At 41.3% G+C, this 24,044-nt stretch overlaps 1 protein-coding gene across 1 annotated transcript in view; it reads left to right on the top strand.

The window, feature by feature from the left end:
• The first annotated feature begins 7,951 nt into the window (after positions 1 to 7,951).
• LOC132888470 (NACHT, LRR and PYD domains-containing protein 3-like) overlaps positions 7,952 to 24,044 on the top strand; it is a 111,679-nt gene continuing 95,586 nt past the window's right edge. The window contains exons 1-2 of the mRNA XM_060924516.1: positions 7,952 to 8,027; positions 20,302 to 20,412. The gene's annotated coding sequence lies outside the window, so the exon portion shown is untranslated. The remainder of the gene's footprint in view (positions 8,028 to 20,301; positions 20,413 to 24,044) is intronic.

Raw genomic sequence — 24,044 nt, 5'->3', positions numbered from 1 at the left:
CATTCATTCTTTCCTTTACACGGATCAGTCGTCCTGGTCCCTTTGCAGAAAAACAGCCCCAAAGCATGATGTTTCCACCCCCATGCTTCACAGTAGGTATGGTGTTCTTTGGATGCAACTCAGCATTCTTTCTCCTCCAAACACGACAAGTTGAGTTTTTACCAAAAAGTTCTATTTTGGTTTCATCTGACCATATGACATTCTCCCAGTCCTCTTCTGGATCATCCAAATGCTCTCTAGCAAACTTCAGACGGGCCTGGACATGTACTGGCTTAAGCAGGGGGACACATCTGGCACTGCAGGATTTGAGTCCCTGGCGGCATAGTGTGTTACTGATGGTAGCCTTTGTTACTTTGGTCCCAGCTCTCTGCAGGTCATTCACTAGATCCCCCCGTGTGGTTCTGGGATTTTTGCTCACCGTTCTTGTGATCATTTTGACCCCACAGGGTGAGATCTTGCGTGGAGCCCCAGATCGAGGGAGATTATCAGTGGTCTTGTATGTCTTCCATTTTCTAACAATTGCTCCCACAGTTGATTTCTTCACACCAAGCTGCTTACCTATTGCAGATTCAGTCTTCCCAGCCTGGTGCAGGTCTACAGTTTTGTGTGACTCTTTAAGGTTGTGGACAGGTGTCTTTTATACTGATAACGAGTTCAAGCAGGTGCCATTAATACAGGTAATGAGTGGAGGACAGAGGAGCCTCTTAAAGAAGAAGTTACAGGTCTGTGAGAGCCAGAAATCTTGCTTGTTTGTAGGTGACCAAATACTTATTTTACCGAGGAATTTACCAATTAATTCATTAAAAATCCTACAATGTGATTTTCTGGATTCTTTCCCCCCATTCTGTCTCTCATAGTTGAAGTGTACCTATGATGAAAATTACAGGCCTCTCTCATCTTTTTAAGTGGGAGAACTTGCACAATTGTGACTGACTAAATACATTTTTTTGCCCCACTGTATAACTTCCTCATTGATGTATCTGTTGTGAGTAGTGTGTTGATTTATATACATTTGAATGTGTACAGATGGGTGTATGTATAGACTGGGTATACAGACTGTGTAGGTATATAAATGAAAGGAAAGTGAGAGCCATACGAGTGAGGAGGGTGCGATGGGAAAAGTTAATGTAATATATATATATATATTTTTTTTTTCTTGTTTTCTCTTCTGATGTTCAAAAATCATCCTTGTATGGTGTGTCTGTAATGTTATACATTTATGTATGTTTTTTTGTAAAATATGACTTTCACTGTAACAAACTGTAGAAGGTTGCTATGCACTATAAACATCCTGTAAGAGCTTCTATGAATAAAAACAAATCTTTACTAAAAAAATAATACAAAATTTGATTGGGAGCCAATGCAGTGTACTGTAGATAAGACAGGGGTGATGTGGTCATATTTTCTAGTTCTAGTAAAGACTCTTATTGCTGCATTTTGAACTAACTGAGCTTGTTTATGCACTTATTGGAACATCCAGACAGTAAGGCATTACAGTAATCCAACCTGGAGGTAACAAGTTCAAGTTTTATTTGTCACATATAATTACAAGTGATTACAGTGAAATTCTTATGTACCATAGGTCGTTGTGAGTATAAAGGTATATAGATAAGATAAATTAAAAACAATAGAAATAAAGGGGGGGGGGAACTCAAGCTATATTAATGAGTGGAAGCATGGCAGAGATGTGATGATTGTGTGGTTATGAGTCCTTAAAGTCCAAAGTGCAGTACTGCATAGTAGTGTACCTTGTTATCATTATGAACAGTTCAACAGTCTGATGGCCTGAGGGAAGAAGCTCCTCCTCATTCTCTCAGTGTTGGCCTTCAGCTGTCGGTAGCGTCTCCCTGAAGGCAGCAGGGAGAACAATCTATTATTTGGGTGGCTGGGGTCGCTGGCGATCTTCCTGGCTCTGTCCCTGCAGCAGTTGGAATAAATGTCCTGTAGGTTAGGGAGGGTAGTCCTGATGGTTCTCTCAGCAGAGCGAACCACCCTCCTGAGAGCCAGCTGATCTCTCCTCGTGGTGCTTCCCATCCAGTTAGTGATGCTCCTACTCAGGACACTCTCAATAGTGCAGGAGTAAAAGTTCCTTAGTACCTTGAGTGGGAGTTTGAAGTCCTTCAGTCTTCAAAAGCATGAACTCGTTTTTCTGCGTCGTGTAGTGACATTAAATGTCTTATCTTAGCAATATTTCTGAGATGAAAGAAAGCTATCCGGGTAATGTTATCGATATGAGTTTCAAATGAAAGACTGGGGTCAATAATCACTCTGAGGTCTTTTACTGCTGCACGTGAAGAAACAGAAAGGCCATCCAGAGTTACTGTGGAATCAGAAAACCTACTTCTAGCTTCATGTGATCCAAGTACAAGTACTTCAGTCTTGTCAGAGCTAAGCAGAAGGAAGTTAATAAGCATCCAGTGTCTAATGTCCTTTACACATTCCTCAATTCTATTAAGCTGGTGTCTCTCATCTGGTTTTGCAGAAACATACAACTGTGTGTCATCAGCATGTAGGTACCATGCGCCATCTTGTGTCTAAGAACTACAACTCCCAACCAACTTCCGTGTTGACCTACGTCATGCCTGGGCGGGATCACTTACATCACCTCCTCCATGATCTTCAAAAATGCTTGGAAGACTCCATTTTGTTATCTCTGGTGTCTGAACTCAGCAAGGAACAGACCATAAAGAGACGCTCACCATCGGACCGTCCGAAACCACGACTCTTTCTTGCAAGATCCACACTTCAGCGCGTTTCCCCGTTCTGTTTACCCTTGATCACGGTAGACTCCAGAAACACACGCGCTTTAACTCAAGCGAGTTATAAACTGGTTTTCAATTATTCTTTTAAGACGTACGCAACTGCAAGCAAAAAGGCAGTTTTCTTTGTTTTTCATCTGTTGGGGAAGTGGCTGGACCCTCCTGAACCCGTGCACGGTGCTTTTGAACAGAGCTCTCCTTCTCACGAGCCACAAAGCCTTTTCAAAGAACCTCCTCTCCTCCCTACAGAAGTTTTTCCTAAGCTCCAGGAAGACTCTGCTTTCTTCAAAAGACGAGAATTTTGAAGTAAGACTGGCATTGGGCAATAAGACTAGTTTTAGAAATTAGTTATTCACTTAGTGTGAAGTTATATGCAGGAAATGAAGTGTGCACACTGAATTTTTATTTTTATCATTTGTTATTGTTGATTTAAATTGGTTAATCAATAAGTTTTTGCATGTTCTCTCTCTCTCCTTCCTAACATCCTAATTTCACTACTCGCACATATCTTGACCTCATCAAGATTTCAGTAAGTTGAATAATACTATAGACCCTTTTCAGTCACGTGACCTTCGTAACAGCGACCGCCATTTTGGACATGTAGTGGACTTCGGCTCGAATCGGTTTGAATGCGAGGAAGGCGACAAACATAAAAAAAAGGAGCGAGATGCAGAAAACTGTATTTACTAGTTTACTGTAATTATGATCTGGCAGCTATTTACACCGGATCCAGTGTAAATAGCTGCCGGAGCCAACGTCGGCTCCGAGCCGCCGCTGGCTCCGAGCCGCCGCAAGCCGCCGCTGGCTCCGAGCTGCCGCGAGCCACCGCTGGCCACGAGCCGCCGCGAGCTGCCGCTGGCCACGAGCCGCCGCGAGCCAGCGCTGGCCCCGAGCCGCCGCGAGCCAGCGCTGGCCCCGAGCCGCCGCGAGCCAGCGCTGGCCCCGAGCCGCCGTGAGTTAGCGCTGGCTCCGAGCCGCCGCTGGCTCCGAGCCTCCACGAGCCGCCGCTGGCTCCGAGCCAGCGCTGGCTCGCGGCGGCTCCGAGCCAGCGCTAGCGAGCTAGCTCGGACGTTGGCTCCGGCAGCTATTTACACTGGATCCGGTGTAAATAGCTGCCAGATCATAATTACAGTAAACTAGAATGGAATGTTAACAGCAATGTAATGCCTTTTCTGGCTAATTTTATTCGTCTTACCTCCAACAAAGTGGTCACTACACAAGCGCTGGTATGCCGCTATCCATCTTCTCTGTCGGTCAGCATCTACTGGGATCTGATAAAACGATAACCCTTGCCTTGTTTGTTGATGGTTACTACATCCAGGTGCACAACAATATAGTGGCATGATGGAAGTCTTGCTGAAAATAAACACTTTCTTTGCTGCAGTTCCTCAATGCTGGCTGTGGTAAACTACTGGTAGTACATGTCCAAAATGGCGGCCGCATTTGTCGTGACGTCACGTGAAAAGGGTCCATAGAGCTAGGGGTGAGCGGTCTGGAAGAGCTTTTGTCTCCATACTAGGCCTTAAACACGTGGCAAACCCCTCCTCCTCTCCTTTGTCTCCATACTAGGCCTGTATCTCAGCTTTAGATAATATCCTGAGTCCTGATTCAATTCAACCTTTATGGCGAATTCTCCTGTGCTTACATTTAAAGCCATATATGTACCACGGATGACCGTTTGAATGTATTTTAATTGTTAACTTTAATTTTAACACACACACTAGGCCTGGAAAAGCACATGCTAGCCTAGCATCCCTTTGTCCAGTTAGCCTACAAAGCTAATCACTTGGAAAGCACATGGTTAGCTAGCATTCCCTTTGTCCAGTTAGCTTACAAAGCTAAATCTGCTTACACACACACACACACACACACACACACACACACACACATTCTGTTCATAGAAGATTTCATTCTGCTGCCATTCAATTATTCAAATTTCTTTTTTTTCCCTTTTATTTTTACTTTTTATCTTTGATATAATAAACTCCATTATTATTGGAATTTTGTGTGGTGTCTGTCTGCTGTTTCGATACTTTTGAAGTCGCCCACATCGCAAAAGAACTATTAAGGTGCATATGAATATTGGATGCAGCTTGGTAAGTGATCAAAATTCTGAGTTATATCAAATACTGGAATGATTCACTAAATGATTCACTAGATGATTCACTGAATGATTCATTTGAATGATTCACTTCAAACGATTCAATGAGACTGATTCCATGGTATGATTCAATTCAGATGAATCAAATTAAACGATTCAATGGGATTGATTCAATTTAATTATTAAAGATTGATCACTTAACACCGACCTACATACACATAAGCATAATTACACCTACAAGCATAACAGTGGAAACTAATACCATGCTTATGAATAATATCACCCAGAGGTAACATATATAAAGGAAAAAGCAGTGGGCCTAAGACAGAACCTTGCGGAACACCAAACTTTACCTCAGTATGTCTAGAAAAATCACCATTTACATCAACATACTGATAGCGATCAGTTAAATGAGACCTGAGCCAGGAGAGGGCCATTCCCTTAACTCCCACAACATTTTCTAGTCTATCCAGAAGAATGGAATGATCAATGGTATCAAATGCTGCACTAAGGTCAAGCAACACACGCAGCGAGACACAGCCCTGATCAGACGCCAACAGTAGGTCGTTTACTACTTTAACCAGAGCTGTCTCTGTGCTATGATGAGGTCTAAATCCTGACTGATACATTTCATGGATGTTATTCCTATGTAAATATGAGCATAACTGCTGTGCCACAGCTTTTTCTAGGATCTTGGAGATAAAGGGGAGGTTTGATATTGGCCAAGAATTGGACAGCTGACAGGGATCAAGGTCAGGTTTTTTAATCAGGGTTTGATCACTGCTCGTTTAAAGGATTTGGGTACATAGCCAATTCTAAGAGAAGAATTTATTATTTTTAGAAGCGGTTCAATTACTTCAGGTATGATGTGTTTGAATAGTCGTGTAGGTAAGGGATCTAGCACGCAAGATGAGGATTTTGATGCGGAGACTAATGAAAGTAGCTCGATTTGTCTAAGGGGAGTAAAACATTCTAATTGCTGATCTGAGTTATATTGTTAACTACAGGGTTACTTAAATTGTCACTTACATTGTCTGACCTTAAATTAGTAGTTTGAATTTTTTGTCGGATATTTTCAATTTTGTCATTAAAAAAATTCATGAAGTCGTTGCTACTACATGCTGCAGGTGTGCATGTGTTTATAGTGGACTTATTCCTGGTTAATTTTGCTACAGTATTAAATAGGAATCTAGGATTATTTTTGTTCTTTTATTACAGCAGCATGGTGGTGTAGTGGTTAGCGCTGTCGCCTCACAGCAAGAAGGTCCGGGTTCGAGCCCCATGGCCAGTGAGGGCCTTTCTGTGCGGAGTTTGCATGTTCTCCCTGTGTCCGAGTGGGTTTCCTCTGGGTGCTCCGGTTTCCCCCACAGTCCAAAGACATGCAGGTTAGGTTAACTGGTGACTCTAAATTGACCGTAGGTGTGAATGTGAGTGTGAATGGTTGTCTGTGTCTATGTGTCAGCCCTGTGATGACCTGGCGACTTGTCCAGGGTGTACCCCGCCTTTCGCCCGTAGTCAGCTGGGATAGGCTCCAGCTTGCCTGCGACCCTGTAGAACAGGATAAAGCGGCTACAGATAATGAGATGAGATCTTCTATTAGGGATATGTTGATCTAGCAGCACTGAGAGATTTTCTATACTTCAGGAAGCTCTCCTTCCATGCTAATTTGAATGCTACCAATTTTATTTGGCACCATTTACGTTCCAGTTTTTGAGTGGTCTGTTTTAAAGTGTGAGTGTCATCATTATACCTGGGTGCTATTTTTTTCCCCTGATCATTTTCCTTTTAAGAGGAGCTACATTATCTAAAGTATAGCGGAACGTTGACTCTAAGCATTCAGTTGCCTGATTAAGTTCTGCGGGGGCTGACAGTGACCCAATCAAAGTTGATAACTCTGGGAGATCATTCATTTTAAGTAAGCTCTTCTAATATTAGGATGCACACCACTGACACTGTTCTTCATTTAGCCATCAGTGACGAGTTACTTTTGTTCTTAGTGAACCACAGGAAGATGCTCAAGTGTTGGCACATGCACAATAAACAAATATAAATGCATATTTTGAGGTGTTCATGAAGCATTTGAGTTCGTGAGGCATTCCTTGATGTTAATCCTCTCTAATACCTCCAAAAATCACCAACAAGGAGATATTAGAGAGGATTAACATCAAGGAATGCCTCATGAACATTATACAAATCAAGAAACTCAAGTATTTGGGGCATATTATTTGCCACAATACTTTTCATCGCATGCTTTTAGAGGGAAAAATTTATGGAAAAAGAGGAAGAGGAAGGCTAAGAATTTTATGGACATCCAACCTCTGTAGATGGACAGGCCTCAGTTACACCAAAGCAGTGTGAATGGCTCAGGATGACAGAAGTGGCTGGAGAACTATTGCATCCAACCCTCGACCTGAGGATGGAACCTGACGATGATGACGACGATGACAATGAGTTCCTTCTGTTCTTAGCGAACCACAGGAAGATGCTCAAGTGTTGGCATGTGCACAATAAACTTACATAGATGCATATTTTGTGGTGTGGTCTCAATTTTTTACTGTTCCAATTTACCCCAGGTTGTGTTACAACATACCCTGGTAGTGGGGTCGGCTGTAACAATGGCACTCCTTGCATTTGACATCAAATAATAAATTCTGTGATATAGTTTGTGAAAATATTGATATTTGTAGTCGACAAATGAGGGGACTTTGTGTCAAAATTTGAGCACTTTATCACAAAAATTCTGCAAGTTCTAGGAATAATGTTTTTGTATAATGTTTTTGCTAAGACAAAAAGTGTTACACTCATCCCCGGTCTCCCCTACACCAGTTGTTGCCGGCACGCGCATGCCTAATGGCCGTGAATGGCCCTGCGTTTTCTGCCGTGTTGTGGACAGAGATTATTTCTAATGCAGAGCGAAAACAGAGATTGTTTTTACTTTGACGCCGTTTTAAAACTAAAACGTATGAGTGTGGACGTAGCCTATGTTTATATAAAGAAGAGAGAGAGAGAGAGAGAGACTGTGACTCCACCCTCTAAAACCCCGCCTTTTCTCCTCCGGATCTCAGGGGAAAGTGAAAGTGAAAGTGTTTTCAGGTGAAAGTCAGCAGGAGGTTTTGTTTTGTGATCAGAAAAACATGTGGCTCTTTTGGGGGAAAAAAATCATCAGAGTAAGTACAGGAATATAAAGCTGTAATATGTGAATGTTTGGATTATTTTCTAAATGAAGAACATTTCTGTCTTAACTGACAAAGTTGACTTTATTCTTAATTTGATAATTCGGTGTTGACGCAGTAACTTAATCTGAAGGAAGGAAACCTGTGTGTCCTGCGGTATTTCTTACATGTGTGTAACGTTTACAGCTGTTATTTGTTAGAGAGGGAAGAATATTCATATTTACTACAACAATTCCTGACATACTTCCACTATTTATTCTTCTTTTTCTCCAACAAACACAAACAGCAACAAACGCAACACCACTTCCTGGTTACACACACACACACACACACACACACACACACACACACACACACACACACACACACAGAGCCATTTTAGATTGAAATGCTGAAATGTCATTGGGCCTCGATACCATTCGTGTCAGATCGGAATATCTCACAGCAGCAACGATTTTTATCGATTCTGTCCTGATAAAACCATTTCAATCACAAGTCGGATAAATATCTGTGTAGCCTTCACCTGCCATATAAGCAACCAGAGAACTGTGCTTCAGAAACTTAAAGCTCTTTCAATAATAAATATCAATCTCTATGAAGTAAAATAGCTTTTTAGCATCATTTAGAGTAGAGTGGGGGAAAAAAAAACCCTTAAGGAAAATTCAGTTTTTCTCCAAGTTGAAATGAACCATGTGTTTAGTTTTAATCATAGTTTTTGACAACAGTGACATGAACAATAATGCCACCTAAAGTTTGCCTAAAGTTAATACTTAATTTTTTTTTTAACAAAAACAAACATTGTGCCAAGGGGGCCTTTTACACCCCCCAGTGGGGTAAAAGGCCCCCTGAGGTGGGGCAATAGGCCCCCTCACTAAAAAAAAAAGCTGTTTGGATAGCAAAAGTGTTTACTTAAGCCTATAATGTGAAAGAAACAAGAAAATATCCCTGAATTAATGAATAGATGCATTATTTTATTATATTTCGCATTTTAATTTCAATATAATTTTGTGTGGATTGAACATGAATTAACAAAGAACAAGTGCATCAATAAATAATGCTAATTGAATCAATGAATTCATTACATTAACGTTACAGTGAAATGTAACGCTATCTAAATAAATACCCCGCAGCTGAAAACCCCCAACTGAAACAACACACATGCCATCACACACACACACACACACACACACACACACACACACACACACACACACACACACACACACACAACCATATCACCATGTTATATGTAACTATAAGAATCTGAATCTGATGAGCATCAATTAGCCAAACATGATGTGACTAATCTTAGGCTACTGTTCTAGCTAGCTACATAGCTATCTAGGCTAATCTGAGGTAATATTTTTAATATTAAGTTCAAATTACTTGCTTTGCTCAACCAGGTAAGCGAGATGTTATTAAAAACTATGTATCTGCTATTCAGAAATGTATGAAATACAGTAATTATGATAAAAGGAAACGATGCCCCCTGGGGGCCATTTACCCCGCCATTAAGGGGGCGTTTTACCCCACAGACTACACTTTTACAAAAAAGGGTCTTACTTTCAAAATGTGATTCAACTTTTTATACCTAATGTATTTTTTTTTAACGTACTGACTTGTCTACTCATACCACATACACAGCTGTGATATCTGACGAAATAGCAGCTATCTAAATACAGTTTTACTGATATCTGAAAATTATATCACTTACCATGAAATTTGATTTCTCTCTGCTGCGTTGCTGATATGCGATCCACAGTGGATATTTGTATATCCCCGTTGTCAAGCCAGTCCATAGCAACAATAGAAATGTAACTTTGCGCCATCTGGTGGTTATTTTGGGTAAAACAGGCCGGGTCGTATTACCCCACGGGGGCTTTTTCCCCCACTCTACTCTAATTTATACACACTTTTTTTTGACAAAGTACTTACCCATATTAACAAAAAAATAAACCTATGTATTTGTGCTAGCGTTTATATGGAAGAGCACTGAAATATACAGGAGATTAGTTGCTCAGTGTTGTTCAACTCAAAAGGTTAAATTCTTTACACATCTCCTGTTAAGACCAGAGAGACGTAACGCTTCACAATCTTGTGTACAAAAATTACATACTTGCCAACCCACTGAGAAGGAAAAGTGGTAGATCAGATTGTGCAGCATAGTCCCACCCTTGTCTGGGGGGGGGGGGGGGGGGGGGGTCCTGGCTGCACTAAGGTCAAGCAATAAAAGCAGCGAGACACAGCCCTGATCAGAAGCCAACAGTAGCCTTATCACACCCTTGGCAAAGCCCCGATGGTAAGGCTGCACTCAAGGTGTGTGAAGAGGATATGAGATGGCTCTTCCAGAATCAGAAAATAAGGAAAGCACAAGGTCCAGATGGAGTCTCCCCCTCCTGTTTTAAAGCCTGTGCTGACCAACTGGCTCCAATCTTGACACAGATCTTCAACAGATCCCTCAAGCTATGTCAAGTTCCCTCTTGCTTCAAGTGCTCCACCAAGAAACCCTCCATTACAGGACTAAATGACTACAAGGCTGTCGCTCTGACATCTGTGGTCTTGAAGTCCTTTGAATGACTAGTGCTGGCTCACCTGAAGAGCATTACAGGTCACCTGCTAGACCCCCTGCTTACAGGCCAAAGTGGTCAGTGGATGATGCAGTTAACATGGGGCTGCACTACATCCTGCAACATCGTGACTGCTCAGGGACCTATGCAAGAATCCAGTTCATAGACTTCAGCTCGCCTGCCATATGTCAGTGGATCACCAGCTTCCTGACAGGCAGGGAACAGCAAGTAAGGCAGGGGGAAGTCACTTCCGGCATGCGGTCAGTCAGAACTGGTGCTCCTCATGGATGTGTCCTCTCCCCACTGCTCTTCTCCCTTTACACCAATGACTGCACCTCCAGGAACCCAAATGTAAAACTCCTGAAATTTGCAGATGACACTTCTGCTGACTTTTTTTTTTTTGCTCACCTCTTAATGATCTAGGCAAAAAAATTCCACTAATTAACTTTTGACAAGGCACGCCTGTGACGACCATACAGTCTATGGTGATGACTGCGAGTGCTCCTGGGCGTGGCTGCGCTGATTGCCTGATTGCCATCTGGCGGGATGAGCTCATCTGCGCCCTTATCTATTGGACTTCCCTCAGTTGTTAGTTACCCATGAGCATTAGGCTTCACGTTTTTGCCACTTGTTGTGTGTGTTTGGTTTTCTGTGATTGTGAACTTGCAAGTGTTTTAGTAAAAGACTCATGGTATTTTTGAACTTGGTGTATAGTTGAACAGTTTAAATCTTCTGTGCCTGAACGTGTAGCTATCTTTATTTCTGAGCATAAAGCTAAAACTCCTGAAAAGGCGGCGGAACTGGCTGATGAATTTACATTAACGCATAAAAGTAGTTCTCATGATGTTGGTAAGCCTGGGTTAAATGCAGCCCAGGGGGCGAGTAGACCATTGCCGGGGCCTTTGACGTCGTTGCCGAGTCAGGCCACGGATTTAGTATGCAATTACTGTCGCGAAATTGGGCACTGGAAGGTGGATTGCCCCGCCTTAAAAAAATAGACTATTGCGCTCGACTTATAAATACGTTAAATCAAATGCATTAGCTAGGTCTTTGCATTCTATTGAGTCGTGTGCACGGAGCTTGGGAGGGGTGACAGAGATTTTGCAAAAGATTGTTTAATGTCCTATTTGCCCTTTATTACTGATGGCTTTGTTTTTTTCCCAGGTCAGAACAGTGTTCCGGTCATAGTTCGAATTACGGGGGGTACTTGGGGGTACTATACCCCCCAATGAAGACCCAGTACCCCCCAAAGAGACAAAAATATAAGTTTTGGGGGGGTCCAATATTTTTTCTGATATTGTGAAAAGGAATATATAATTCAAACCAACTCCCATTCGGCATTCTTATTGTAGGAACATTTTAATGTAAATCGATTTCAGACAGACACCCCTATTGTGGACCGTACCATTTTTAGTCACCGCAGCGCTAGAACGCGCTACAGCAGGGGTTCTCAAAGTGTGGGAGAGTCAGCCCCCTCCCCCCTGCAGAGAGCAAATAAACAACAGCGCCCCCCACACACACACAATTTTTGTTGTTGCTATACTTAATGTTCCATTCGTATTTAAAAAAAATGTGTTGTACACATTTTTATTTTTTTCTTTTACACATTTTAAACATCTGTGCTTTTTGAAAACATCTTTTTTACACATTTAAAACACATGAGCTTTTTTTAAACATTTTGTTTTACACATTTTAAACATCTCATAGCATCATTAGCTAGCACCTCTTGGCAGACAACACACTGTAGCAGTGGAGCATATTCAGATCCAGTCCATGAAAATCCAAACTTTAAATAATCGTGGTCATACTTCCTTCTTTTTTTGCTTGGCCCAGACTCTGTCTCCTCACTCACTGTAGCTTTAGGTACTAAAAATCGATCCATTTTGTCTCTGGCAAAGGCTAGCTGAAGTTCGCTAAATGTCCGCAATAGTAACTTATTCTGGTTTATTTTTCCTCACGTTGCACCCCCCCCCCCCCCCCCCCCCCCCCCGAAGAACTCTGGTGCCCCCTAGGGGAGGCGCGCCCCACACTTTGAAAAGCCCTGCGCTAGAAGCAACAGCTTCTAGTCCAGACCATATTCAGTTGATTCATCAGATACAGTCCATGGGTTTGCAGCAATTTATACAGTCATGTGGTTTGCAGCAGAAGACGTGCATTGGTAATGTTAGTTGCTAACCAACTTTTAGCCTGTTGAAAATGTGTTATTTTACAACTTTCATTTATTAAAGTGATTTGTTCTTTCAGCTCATGTCACATCTTTATACGTTGAATTACTTACTCACTGAGGCCAGAAGGCTACAGTGGATGGACGTTAACGTTAGTTACCAGCGTTAGTTAGCAAGATAAGCTAAGTCTCTATTTAAATCAAGCTTATTACAGTGTGGTATAGAAATGATTCTCATTTCAAAGGAGAAGAACTCCATATGTTTCCATTCTCATTTTATCATGAATAAATTGTGCCCTTCTGAAATTCATTTGGCACATAGGCCCATCCTGTGTGTGTGATTAGGCACAAGAAGTTCTGATGTAGGCCTCGCTAAGCCTATGTAAAATTACAATCAGAACCTCTGGAGGCAACATAAAAAGAGCCAGGTAGTAGGCTAGCCTAGGCAAAATAGCCTAGTACATGGATGTTTTCTATTGTTTTTACTTACATTCCTTTTGTATTATTTTTAAGATAGTCATAGTTTCATCTGAGTACCCTGTTTGAGTTTATTCACAGAGACAGTAGGCCAAACATGAGGAAAAGAAAAGGGCCAGACATCAGGCATGGCATTTTTTTGGTGCTAAAAGAGTAAGTAGTAAATATTAGCACTAAGATCTACAGACAATTACAGTACAAGTGTAGGTGCAGTTAGGTTTTATACACTGTTCATGTGAATAAAGAAAATGGGTTCCCAGCAGACAGGAGAGGCACAGCAGGACGAAAGAGAGCAAGACATTCAGCAGGACTGTTCTGCATGTGTGTATATACTGTATGTGACTCATTTGTAGTGTTGATACCCAGTTTGTTCTGACAAAGAAGGTTATCAGGTTGTACTGCTGTTTTTCTTCTGTGGTAGTACTGTATGGTTTGTCATGCTTCTTAATGACATTAAAAATTATTGTTCAGAGTTATTGTGTTGAGTTACTGACACCGACTTCCATAGACGAGACAGGACAGGACCGGGGGGGGGATTGATATGATAGTGGACCATGATGGTACCCCCCAATTATGGTGGGGTAATTCGCACTCTGGTTCCGGTGAAAATTTTGCAGGACACAGGCGCTGTAGATTCGTTTATTTTACAGTCGGTGCTACCTTTCTCTGAGCAGTCATATACTGGTGATAATGTTTTAATTCGTGGAATTGGTTTGAATACGGTTTCTGTTCCCCTTCACAGAATTAATATTCAGTCTGATTTTGTGCAGGGGGAAATTGTCCTCGGGGTTCGTCCGGCCCTCCCTGTGGATGGAGTCCATATTATTTTAGGCAATGCAATTGCGGGGCACCGTGTTTGGGGTGACGTTCCTTCACCTATTGCGTCTGATTCCCCTGGTGCACCTGTTTGTGCTCCTAGTAATGAGGGGGAGGGCCCAGCCTGTGCAGTGACAAGGTCGATGAGCAGCACTGGTCATCATGTGGTACCGACGGCTGTGCAGAGGGAAAGTTTGGGGTCTGTGCTGGGTGTTCCTGATTTGTCTAACCTGCCCTTTCCTTTGTCAAGGGAGGAGTTGCGCAATGCACAGGCTGGTGATCCAGGGTTGTCTGATTTGTTTAAGAACGTGTTGTCCCCCGCAGATGCATTGGGAGCAGCGAGGGGGTACTTCCTGGATAATGGGGTTCTCTTCCGTAAGTGGGTACCGCAAGGGGAGGTGTTTGTGGGGGATGCCTATGTCCAGGTGGTAGTTCCTGCTCAATTTCAAAATTCTGTATTGCAGGTTGCACATGACCAGTGTGGTCATGGGGGCGTGAAAAAGACGTATGATCGAGTTCTTAGAACTTTTTTTTGGCCGCGCGTAAAAAGGGATGTGTCCGCGTATATAAAGACATGCCATACCTGTCAGACTACTAGTAAGTCAAATCAAGCACTCAAACCTGTGCCTTTGCGCCCAATTGTAGCTGCTGGGGAACCTTTTGAGCACATTGTTATTGATTGTGTAGGCCCATTGCCTCGGTCGAAGAATGGTAGTAATTATATTTTTATGCTAATGTGCTTGAACACGTTATCCTTTCATGTTTCCTTTGCGTACTAGCTCTGCGAAAGCGGTACTACGGGCTTTAATTCAGTTTATGTCTGTTTTTGGCATTCCAAGATTTGTGCAAAGTGACTGCGGGTCTAATTTTACTTCCCGTGTGTTTGCTGATGTCCTAAAACAACTGCGCATCGAACATCTTACATCCACAGCATATCATGCCCAGTCGCAGGGTTCCGTTGGAAGATTTCATCAGTCTATGAAATCTCTCCTCCGTGCCTACTGCGTGCAGCTGGATGCAGACTGGGAGGAGTCACTACCATGGCTCATGCTGGCTGCTCGTGAAGTTGTGCAGGAGAGCACTGGGTTCAGCCCGAATGATTTGGTGTTCGGTCACAAGGTGCGGGGACTTTTGTCAGTTTTGGGGGATGTAGGTAAACCTGTTGTACCACCCACTAATGTTGAAGGTTATGTGCTTGGGTTTAAGGACAGGTTGTCTAGGGTTTGGGATATAGCAAGAACAAATCTGGAGAGCGCACAAAAGAAAATGAAAAGCTTGTATGATCGAGCCGTAGAGCGTCGCTCTTTTGAAGCTGGGGATCAAGTGTTGGTGCTTCGTCAGTTAGTGGGGTTTTATAGATGTTTTTGTAAGAATTTTGCCACCGTGGTAGCACCATTGACTAATCTTTTGCGGGATGGAGAAAAATGTGTGGACTTTTGGCTGTCAAAGGGCTTTTGAAAACGTCGAGTCAATTCTGTGTTCTGCTCCTGTTCTGTCTGCTCCACGTTTTGATAAGCCTTTTGTATTACAGGTTGATGCCAGCAACGTCGGAGCAGGTGCTGTTCTGATGCAGGTTGATGAGCATGGCATTTACCATCCTGTGGGTTTCTTTTCCAAAAAATTCTGTTCTTACCAGCTTCACTATTCTGTGGTTGAGAAAGAGACACTGGCGCTAATATGGGCTTTGCAACATTTTTCCGTTTATATCAATTCCGCAGTAGCTTTGACTGTTTATTCAGATCATAACCCTTTAGTCTTCTTAAATTCACTGAAGTGTCCAAATCAGCGTTTAGTGCGGTGGTTTCTGTTTCTACAGTCATACTGTTTGGACATAAGACATATTAAAGGGTCTGAAAACATCGTGGCCGATGCGTTATCCCGTGCATGATCTACTGCTGTTTTTGTGCTCTCTCTCTTTCTCTCTGTCTCTCTCTGTCTCTTCTACTCATGGGATTGGGGGGGGATGACTATTGTTTTTGTTGTTTTAGGAAATTGTGGAAAAAAAAACTACGATCCTGAGGGCTCTGCGTTTTTTGGAAGGGGGGGGGGTGTGATGACCATACGGTCTATGGTGACGACTGTGAGTGCTCCTGGGCGTGGCTGCGCTGATTGCCTGATTGCCATCTGGCGGGATGAGCTCATCTGCGCCCTTATCTATTGGACTTCCCTCAGTTGTTAGTTACCTGTGAGCATTAGGCTTCACGTTTTTGCCACTTGTGTGTTTGGTTTTCTGTGATTGTGAACTTGCAAGTGTTTTAGTAAGAGACTCGTGGTATTTTTGAACTTGGTGTTTGGGGTTTTTTTGTGGGTTGTTACGTCTTTGAGCCGCACGTAACAACACCTGTTAATTGAAGTGTTCCAGGTGACTACCTCAGGAAGCTGGTTAAGATAATGCCAAGTGTGTGTACAGCTGTTAACAAGGCAAACGATGGCTACTTTGAAGAATCTAAATAAAATATGAAATATATTTTTGACCATTTTTAGTTTACCACATAATTCCATATATGTTCCAGATGTTATTTCATAGTTTTGATGTCTTCAGTATTGTTCTACAATGTAGAAAATAGTCACAGTCCAGAAAAACATATGAATGAGTCGATGTGTCCAAACTTTTGACTGGTACTGTGTGTGTGTGTGTGTGTGTGTGTGTGTGTGTGTGTGTGTGTAAATCATATTTGTTGTAATATCATTTTCCCCCTGTTGTTTTCACACCAGGACCAATCTAAGCTAATTAGACCTTCTGTAATAATGTCTGGGGAGTATGAGGAACTCAACATCTGAAATGCGTGAAGATGAGCAGCACAAGATAGATATATTTTGGAGGGTTCCCTCAGGGAAATTAAAATTCCAGCAGCATCATTACAGGATAAACAGAAAATAGAAAAAACTTCTGGATAAATTAAGTATTAACATATATATACAGGTGTATACATGTGAAAAAAGTCCAGCAGGAGAGGTATTGCACTTTATATTGCACATTGTCCAGTATTGCTTTTTGTCAGGCTAGGCTTCTGCTCCTTCCCGTCCTCTGTCCTCCTGTTCCCCCTCCTCCCCCCCAGAGAGGAGTTGTACAGTCTGATGGCGTGAGGGACAAAGGAGTTTTTGAGTCTGTTCGTCCTGCACTTGGGAAGGAGCATTCTGTCACTGAACAGGCTCCTCTGGTTGCTGATGACGGTGTGCAGAGGGTGACTGGCATCGTCCGTGATGTTCAGTAGTTTGTCCATAGTCCTCTTCTCTGCCACCGTCACCAGAGAGTCCAGCTTCATGCCGACCACAGAGCCGGCCCGCCTGATCAGTTTGTCACAAGACACAAACGAAAGCATGTAGAATGCAAAAATGTGATATAACCTACTGCTCCCTATGTTCTAAATTAAAAGAAAAAGGAAATTTACATGCACTAACATAAACTTTTATAAAGGATTTGTTAGAAGTTCTGCATGGAGGCTCTGAATGAAATGTTGTACAGAATGGAATACCTTTTTTTTTACTGTTCTTTTAAAGCAGTGTTTAAAATATTAAATGTGTAGTGTGAGAAGTTTACTATGACCCATAAATGGAACTAAATCTGAAAACTAGTAGTGCATTAACAACAAACTGGTAATGGTTCAGGTTTCACATATTGTTGAAATGTTCGTGAGGAAGAAGTCCTGTATTTCTAGTGGGAAAAGGGTACGTTAATGGAACACAGGCATGGGGGGGGGGGAGACAGGTATACTGAAAGAGCTGCTCAGAAATTCTTTGTGAACAGAACCAACAGAATCAAGACCATTAATGTTGCGTGATCGTCAGAAAAATATCTTAAACAATAACAACTTGAAAAAGGAGAAAAGTGAGACAGAGACCTCTGGTGGCAGTGAGTGCTAGTCTGTCTTTTTCAACCTGGAATGGAGAAAATCTTTTTAAAGAGATCATGAAATATTGTGAAAGCTAAAATTTGATTTTGTATGTTTGTTGATGTATTTATTTTTAAAACAGAACATTTTTGTTTGTTTTTTTAGAGAATTCTCTCTAACACACGTGTATTACACACACACACACACACACACACACACACACACACACACACACCTGGGACTACGTGAACTTTGCTAAAAAGCTAATTTCTTCCTTGCCTAGCTTGAACTCGCATGATCTAATTTTAGGTGGTGATCTGAATTGTTACTGACCCAGCCTTAGACTGATCGAACCCTAAACTTAAGACTTTCTCTAAAATGGCTACGTGTGTGTGTATTCCTCTTTTCCCTCTCCACTGTAATTGTTTATTTTTCCAAAAAAATTCCAAAAAAGTTGGGACAAAGTACAAATTGTAAATAAAAACGGAATGCAATAATTTACAAATCTCAAAAACTGATATTGTATTCACAATAGAACATAGACAACATATCAAATGTCAAAAGTGAGACATTTTGAAATTTCATGCCAAATATTGGCTCATTTGAAATTTCATGACAGCAACACATCTCAAAAAAGTTGGGACAGGGGCAATAAGAGGCTGGAAAAGTTAAAGGTACATAAAAGGAACAGCTGGAGGACCAAATTGCAACTCATTAGGTCAATTGGCAATAGGTCATTAACATGACTGGGTATAAAAAGAGCATCTTGGAGTGGCAGCGGCTCTCAGAAGTAAAGATGGGAAGAGGATCACCAATCCCCCTAATTCTGTGCCGACAAATAGTGGAGCAATATCAGAAAGGAGTTCGACAGTGTAAAATTGCAAAGAGTTTGAACATATCATCATCTGCAGTGCATAATATCATCAAAAGATTCAGAGAATCTGGAAGAATCTCTGTGCGTAAGGGTCAAGGCCGGAAAACCATACTGGGTGCCCGTGATCTTCGGGCCCTTAGACGGCACTGCATCACATACAGGCATGCTTCTGTATTGGAAATCACAAAATGGGCTCAGGAATATTTCCAGAGAACATTATCTGTGAACACAATTCATCGTGCCATCCGCCGTTGCCAGCTAAAACTCTGTAGTTCAAAGAAGAAGCCGTATCTAAACATGATCCAGAAGCGCAGACGTCTTCTCTGGGCCAAGGCTCATTTAAAATGGACTGTGGCAAAGTGGAAAACTGTTCTGTGGTCAGACGAATCAAAATTTTAAGTTCTTTATGGAAATCAGGGACGCCGTGTCATTCGGACTAAAGAGGAGAAGGGCGTCCCAAATTGTTATCAGCGCTCAGTTCAGAAGCCTGCATCTCTGATGGTATGGGGTTGCATTAGTGCGTGTGGCATGGGCAGCTTACACATCTGGAAAGACACCATCAATGCTGAAAGGTATATCCAGGTTCTAGAGCAACATATGCTCCCATCCAGATGATGTCTCTTTCAGGGAAGACCTTGCATTTTCCAACATGACAATGCCAAACCACATACTGCATCAATTACAGCATCATGGCTGCGTAGAAGAAGGGTCCGGGTACTGAACTGGCCAGCCTGCAATCCAGATCTTTCACCAATAGAAAACATTTAGCACATCATAAAACGGAAGATATGACAAAGAAGACCTAAGACAGTTGAGCAACTAGAATCCTACATTAGACAAGAATGGGTTAACATTTCTATCCCTAAACTTGAGCAACTTGTCTCCTCAGTCCCCAGACGTTTACAGACTGTTGTAAAGAGAAAAGGGGATGTCTCACAGTGGTAAACATGGCCTTGTCCCAACTTTTTTGAAATGTGTTGTTGTCATGAAATTTAAAATCACCTAATTTTTCTCTTTAAATGATACATTTCCTCAGTTAATCATTTTATGTCATCTATTTTCTATTCTGAATAAAATATGGAATTTTGAAACTTCCACATCATTGCATTCCGTTTTTATTTACAATTTGTACTTTGTCCCAACTTTTTTGGAATGGGGGTTGTACTTGTTATCATGACTTATTGTTCTCAAAGGTGATGTGGGGTGTGTGTGGGGGTGTGGGGCTGTGGGGATGGGGGTGTTTGGGGAGGAATTGGGGGTGAAAAGTCAAAAAAGTATGTTCATATCACATGTTCAGTCCTTTTACTCAGTGTCTCCTCATAACTAGCTGCTACTTTGTAGCCAAGCTACAAAGCCCCTGTTGGTCCGTCAAGCAAGGTCTTTATTCTGCTCTGTTCCAGAGGTGCAGTATAATAATCAAATTAGGATATGCAAATAATTATAAAACTCTGGAGCTGTATATGCATAATGGCATCTTCAGATATAAATGACTATATTTTATAGATAAAAATCTAAAACTACTTTCTCTTCATTCTAGTGAAACGAAGGAAAGGCCTGTCTCACCTGGACCCAGCTGTGTGTCCTTTCAGAGTGACCGCTCAATGGTGCAGCCTTTCGAGTTTACAGGTGGAGCATCCTCTGTGGAAAGGTATTCCTCTATCTTCCTCTCACTCAGTTCTCTGAATATCTGTAGAAATAACTCCCGACAGGGCAATTCTTGCTCGCTTCAGTATAAAATGTGTTGTGCTAAATTTTCTTGATTAAATTACTGGTATCATATTCAGAGTTCATATGAACCGTTATGAACGTGTGTTCTAGTCGTATCACTACTCATAACAAGCCCAAAATAATTCTACCCTAATAACTTCTGGGTAGAAAAGGAAAAGTTTTTCCAGAAGGGAATCTGCCAATAGCCCTTGGTAAACTCCAGGAGGGGATGGGGGGGTTGGGGTTAGTGGTCAGAGGAGTCTCTGTATTGTCTTCCATGATCTAATTTTAGGTGTTGATCTGAATTGTTACTGACCCAGCCTTAGACTGATTGAACCCTAAACTTATGACTTTCTCTAAAATGGCTACGACCTTATCTGTATTTATGAACCAGGTGGGGTGCATTGACCCCTGGCAGACCCTTTTTCCTTACAACAAAGAACTTTCCTCTTTTTCCCCCATGCACACAATACATATTCCAGAATCGATCATTTTTTCATAGATAAGACTTTTCTCTCCTCAGTTAAGAACGTTGTATATTCAGGGTCATTACTGAATACTCTAAGTGATGATTAAATACTCGAAGTGACAATATTTTTATGTGTAATTTGAGGGAAATGTCAGTAATTTTTGGGATAAATAAAACAAAAATGTTCATGTTCTTCAAACACATAACTGTAAATCATAAAACCAGAGAAACTGATCATATATTTATATACAGTGGGGCAAAAAAGTATTTAGTCAGTCACCAATTGTGCAAGTTCTCCCACTTAAAAAGATGAGAGAGGCCTGTAATTTTCATCATAGGTATACCTCAACTATGAGAGACAGAATGAGAAAAAAAATCCAGAAAAATCACATTGTCTGATTTTTAAAGAATTTATTTGCAAATTATGGTGGAAAATAAGTATTTGGTCAATAACAAAAGTTCATCTCAATACTTTGTTATATACCCTTTGTTGGCAATGACAGAGGTCAAACGTTTTCTGTAAGTCTTCACAAAGTTTTCACACACTGTTGCTGGTATTTTGGCCCATTCCTCCATGCAGATCTCCTCTAGATCAGTGATGTTTTGGGGCTGTCGCTGGGCAACACGGACTTTCAACTCCCTCCAAAGATTTTCTATGGGGTTGAGATCTGGAGACTGGCTAGGCCACTCCAGGACCTTGAAATGCTTCTTACGAAGCCACTCCTTCGTTGCCCGGGCAGTGTGTTTGGGATCATTGTCATGCTGAAAGACCCAGCCATGTTTTATCTTCAATGCCCTTGCTGATGGAAGGAGGTTTTCACTCAAAATCTCACGATACATGGCCCCATTCATTCTTTCCTTTACACGGATCAGTCGTCCTGGTCCCTTTGCAGAAAAACAGCCCCAAAGCATGATGTTTCCACCCCCATGCTTCACAGTAGGTATGGTGTTCTTTGGATGCAACTCAGCATTCTTTCTCCTCCAAACACGACAAGTTGAGTTTTTACCAAAAAAGTTCTATTTTGGTTTCATCTGACCATATGACATTCTCCCAATCCTCTTCTGGATCATTCAAATGCTCTCTAGCAAACTTCAGACGGGTCTGGACATGTACTGGCTTAAGCAGGGGGACACGTCTGGCACCGCAGGATTTGAGTCCCTGGCGGCGTAGTGTGTTACTGATGGTAGGCTTTGTTACTTTGGTCCCAGCTCTCTGCAGGTCATTCACTAGGTCCCCTCGTGTGGTTCTGGGATTTTTGCTCACCGTTCTTGTGATCATTTTGACCCCACGGGGTGAGATCTTGTGTGGAGCCCCAGATTGAGGCAAGGCAAGGCAAGTTTATTTATATAGCACATTTCATACACAATGGCAGTTCAATGTGCTTTACAGAAGTAAAAACAAAAACAGTAAACAATAGAGAAATAAAATTACATAAAATAATTTTATTTTTATTCTAAAACAATTAATTAAAAGAATTAAAAGAATTAAAAGAAAATAAGAATTAAACAATAGTAGAAATAAAATAATAAAATGAAGTAGAAATAGGAGGAGAAAAAAAAAGAAACCAGCAGAATAGAATAAAGAATAAAATAGAATAAAGTTAAAATTAAAGTAAATTTAAAACATGCAGAGAAAGTAAAAATTATAAAAAAAAAGAAGACAATATTAATTATTTAACAGAAAGCATCTGAGAACAGCTTGGTCTTTAACCTAGATTTAAAACTGCCAACAGCAGGAGCATTTTTAATGTCCTCTGGCAGTTGGTTCCATAGCTGTACTGCATAGTAGCTAAAAGCTGCTTCACCATACTTTGTTTTAACAACTGGTTTTAATAGTAAATTTTGCTGCTGCGATCTGGTAGATCTGATTGGGTTTGGCCGCTGCAACATATCAGAGAGGTAATTGGGCCCTGTACCATTTAGAGATTTGTATACCAGCAGCAATACTTTAAAGTCAATTCTGTAGCTTACTGGAAGCCAGTGAAGGGACCTTAGAATTGGAGTAATATGCTCTGTTCTTTTTGTTCGTGTGAGAACCCTAGCCGCTGCATTTTGAACCAGCTGAAGTCGTTTGATGGTCTTTTTTGGCAAGCCTGTGAAAAGGCCATTGCAGTAATCAACCCTACTAGAGATGAAGGCATGTATTAGTTTTTCCAGATCATTTTTTGACATGTCCTCTTAATTTGGAAATGTTTTTTAGGTGATAAAATGCCGTTTTAGTAATTTTTTTTCATGTGACTGTCAAAGTTTAGCTCGTTGTCAACAAAAACACCAAGATTTTTAACCATTTCTTTAGTTTTCATCCCTTTTGTGTCAAGAATAGTGGTAATCTTGAGTCTTTCATCTTTTTTTCCAAATAGAATTACTTCTGTTTTATCTGTGTTCAGCTGAAGAAAATTTTGTGACATCCAGCTATTGATTTGATCGATACACTGGTAGAGACATTCAAGGGGGGCATAATCATTAGGTGATAGAGCAAAATAAATTTGGGTGTCATCTGCATAGCAGTGATACAAAATTGAATTTTTATTGATAATTTGCCCAAGTGGGAGCATATAAAGGTTGAAAAGTAATGGTCCAAGAATCGACCCCTGGGGGACACCACAGGTCAAGGACATTGACGTTGAGGAACAATTTCCCAGGGTAACAGAGAAGCTTCTATTTTTTAAGTATGAATTTAACCAATTGATAACTTTACCAGTCAATCCAACCCAGTGTTCAAGTCGATATAGCAGTATGTTGTGATCAATAGTATCAAAAGCTGCACTGAGGTCCAGTAATACCAGGACCGATGTTTTGCCTGCATCAGTATTAAGACGTATGTCATTTATAACTTTAATCAGCGCTGTTTCAGTGCTATGATTGGCACGAAATCCTGACTGAAAATTATCAAAACGGCTGTTTGCTATCAAGAAGGCAGTTAATTGATTGAAGACAATTTTTTCAAGGATTTTCCCAATGAATGGTAAATTTGATATTGGCCTGTAGTTATTTAATACTGAAGGATCCAGATTATTCGTTTTAAGTAGGGGCTTTACAACGGCTTTTTTCAAGGACACAGGAACAATGCCAGTCTCTAGGGATGTATTTATGATTTGAAGCAC

Source organism: Neoarius graeffei, chromosome 6 (genome assembly GCF_027579695.1).
Source record: "Neoarius graeffei isolate fNeoGra1 chromosome 6, fNeoGra1.pri, whole genome shotgun sequence".
Lineage (NCBI taxonomy): Eukaryota > Metazoa > Chordata > Actinopteri > Siluriformes > Ariidae > Neoarius > Neoarius graeffei.
This window is presented reverse-complemented; position numbering and strand designations above follow the sequence as displayed.